Consider the following 2,938-nt stretch of genomic DNA (forward strand, 5'->3'; position numbering starts at 1 on the left):
GCTGAGTTGGAGGCCAGCCTGGTCTACAGAGTGAGTTCCAGGACAGCCAGGGCTACACAGAGAAACCCTGTCTCGAAAAACCAAAAAAAAAAAAAAAAAAAAAAAGACTAGATGTCAAAATGTTGCCATGGCTGGCCTAGAACCCCATATGTAGACTAGGCTGGACTTGAACTCACAGAGATCTGCTGGCCTTTTCCACCTGAATGCTGAGAGTAAAGACCTGCACTACTATGGCAGCTTTATTTTTATTTTTTTAAATTCTCATTATGTAGTCTAGGCTGCCTCCACCTTCTGACCTTTAAACTCTTTTAACCCTACTGAATGCCGCTCAATCATTAATGCAGTCGTCCTATTTCCCTAGTTAAACCATATCCAGAGAAGATGCTCTCGTAGTACCACACACAAGGAAGATACTACAATTTGTCTAAATAAAGGAAGAGGCAATTACAGCAGAGCTGTTGGAGTTCCAAGTCTTTTATCTCGGCGAGAGTCACGCTCCGCACTTCTACTGCAAAGACTCTCTATTCTGTCCTTCAATAAATCCCAACACCTCTCCCCAGGAAGGTTGAAGACGCAGATCCTTTTCAACTATTCTCCCAACTTCCGAAAGCAGGCTTCTAGGTGGTTGTCAGCTCAGTGACGCTGCAGTACCAAGTCCGGCCACGAGAGGACAGGAGCCGCCGGACACTCCCCCTCCACTCAAATCTGCAAGGTCAAAGGCACCCCCTCCTCTAAGCTGGGTCTGCATCTGCACGTGCAGCTTGACGTCTTCTGCTGCTCCCACCTCCAGATGGGCTCCTTTTTTCACACTCTGAAAGATGTACCCGGAGGCATATTCCATAATGGTTCCTTAAATGATTAATGATTGCCAATCTTAACGAATGCACCTTTGTTGCAGGGTTTAAAGGTAGGAGGAGAGTGCTAACAGAAATATCATCTTTCTAACCCACTCCAAACGTGCTCCTTAGTTCTTTTGGCACTTAGGTGGTGTCCACATCGATTTACCTCAACATACTGCCTTGAAGGGCCAGAATCCTTACTTCAGTACCCTGCCGATGACGCGGTTTGAGGGGTCAAGTCTTCCTACACAGGAATCTGGCTCTTGGGCCAGTGCACTCAAAGTGTGCTTTTCTGTCATTCATCTCAACTTTGTTATGTGATATCCACGTGAGTCCTTTTTAGTAGAACAGCCTCATGCTCAAATGCTCAAAGGACACTGGGATAAAAAGCTTCGATTGTCCTAGTCAGTTGCTGAGAGTGGTTGTCACCACCTCAGGTCTCTCGTTTTCCAAAGTATGTAGTGTTCTCAAAACAAAGCTACTTTGAAAAGAGGGGAGAAAAAAGAAAAAAGAAACAAACAAGCAAACAAAAACCCAAACCCATGAAGGACTTGGAGTTAAATCAAGTAGGTCTTGCATTTCTTGAGAGGAAATGAACTCTGGTTTGACTTAGAGATGATGCTGAAGTACTGATGTAGAAAATACTTCCTTAATGTGTAAGGGTGTTGTGCCTTTATGTTTTGTGTGCATCCCATGTGTGCTCTGTGCCCATGGAGGTCAGCAGAGGGCATCAGATGCCCTGGAACTGGAGTTACAGATGGTTGTGAGCCGCGTGTGGGTGCTGGGAATCGAGCAGTCAGTGCTCTTCACTGCCCCCCAAACCCCTTAAAGTTTTATTATATTTTTATTTATTTGTGTGTGTAGCGGGATGGGGGACAGCATGTGGACTGAGGACAACTTTCAAAGGCGGTTCTCTCCACCTCAAGGACCTTTACTTGGTGAGCCATGCCGAGGGCACGCAGAAAAGATTTTTTAAAAAATAATTCTTGGCTGCGTTTGCCATAAAACGGGGCACTCGTGTAGCGTCTTTCGAGGATGAAGACGTAGGTGAATGTCTGACAACACCGGTGCAACTTTCCTTAAAGTACCTGTAACGTCCCACTCAAAGAGGAAAGTCCGGGATTTGGGATTCCGGAACCTTCTTACAAAGTGACTGCAGCAGAGTCAGATCACCTTGTCTTCGTTTCCCGGGCGTGGGGGTTTAGAGGAGCCTCCACAGTCTGAGCAGAGACCCCAGCGCGGGCCGCCGGCGGCCGGGCTACAGACCCGGGCTCCGGGGCCACGAACCCGGAGCGACGAGGCGGCGGCCTGCGCGCGGCGCCCGGCTCTTCCTCCCCGCAGCGCAGGAGGAGCCGGCCCGCGAGCCGCTCGGTCGGCCGGGAGCGCGACCCGAGCCCGCCTCCCGGAGCGTCCAGAGGCTGCGGCTCGCGGGGACGAGCGCCGAGGGGCGGGCGACGCGCGGCCCCGCCCGGCGCCCCCGCCCCCCGCCCTGCCCTCTCCTGTCTCCTCCTTTCCCCCCCGGGCTCCGCTGAGTTCATTCACTGGGATTGGTTTCAAGTGACGCCATCTCTTTATTTTTAAACCGATGACCTCATCCGCGGTTGAAGTTTCCTGACCAGCGACTCTTTCTCTCTCCCCAACCCCCACCCTACCCCCCCGGTCCCCTCCTGCGGGCATCACCGTTTGGGGGGGCTCTCATCCCAATTCCAACCATTTACCCTCCCCCTCTCCGCTTTTCCCGCGCGGACCCCCAACTTTTACCTCAACTTCTTCATCCCTGTCGACATTTTTTTCCCCCCGTTTCGGGGGGCGGTGGAAGAGAAAGTGAAGAAAAGTTGCAAACGCCCGGGCTCTCGCTAAGCTCTCCGCCCACCCCTCAGAGGAGAAGCCCCGGCGGCGAGGAGGACGCCCGAGCGACGGCCGGGCGACGCGGTGACAACGCTCGCTCCCCTCTGAGCGAGCCTGGAGCCGGCGGCCCCTCAAGTAAGTGTTCGCGGCGGGCCGCGGGCCGGCTGGGAGGCGCGTCCGTACCTCGTGCCGGCCGCGGCGCGCTCTCCCCGGGGGCCGGCGGGCCGCGGAGGGCCGGAGCGGCCGCGGCG

The 2,938-nt window shown here is 53.7% G+C and overlaps 1 protein-coding gene and 1 long non-coding RNA gene across 2 annotated transcripts in view; one reads left to right on the forward strand and one right to left on the reverse strand.

The window, feature by feature from the left end:
* LOC114632479 overlaps positions 1–2,775 on the reverse strand; it is a 15,502-nt gene extending 12,727 nt beyond the window's left edge. The window contains exon 1 of the long non-coding RNA XR_003713094.1: positions 2,601–2,775. This is a non-coding gene — a long non-coding RNA (uncharacterized LOC114632479). The remainder of the gene's footprint in view (positions 1–2,600) is intronic.
* Dusp16 (dual specificity phosphatase 16) overlaps positions 2,351–2,938 on the forward strand; it is a 75,628-nt gene continuing 75,040 nt past the window's right edge. Inside the window, exon 1 of the mRNA XM_028781005.1 lies at positions 2,351–2,822. The gene's annotated coding sequence lies outside the window, so the exon portion shown is untranslated. The remainder of the gene's footprint in view (positions 2,823–2,938) is intronic.

The sequence above is a fragment of the Grammomys surdaster genome, unplaced genomic scaffold, assembly GCF_004785775.1.
Source record: "Grammomys surdaster isolate TR1022 unplaced genomic scaffold, NIH_TR_1.0 373, whole genome shotgun sequence".
NCBI lineage: Eukaryota > Metazoa > Chordata > Mammalia > Rodentia > Muridae > Grammomys > Grammomys surdaster.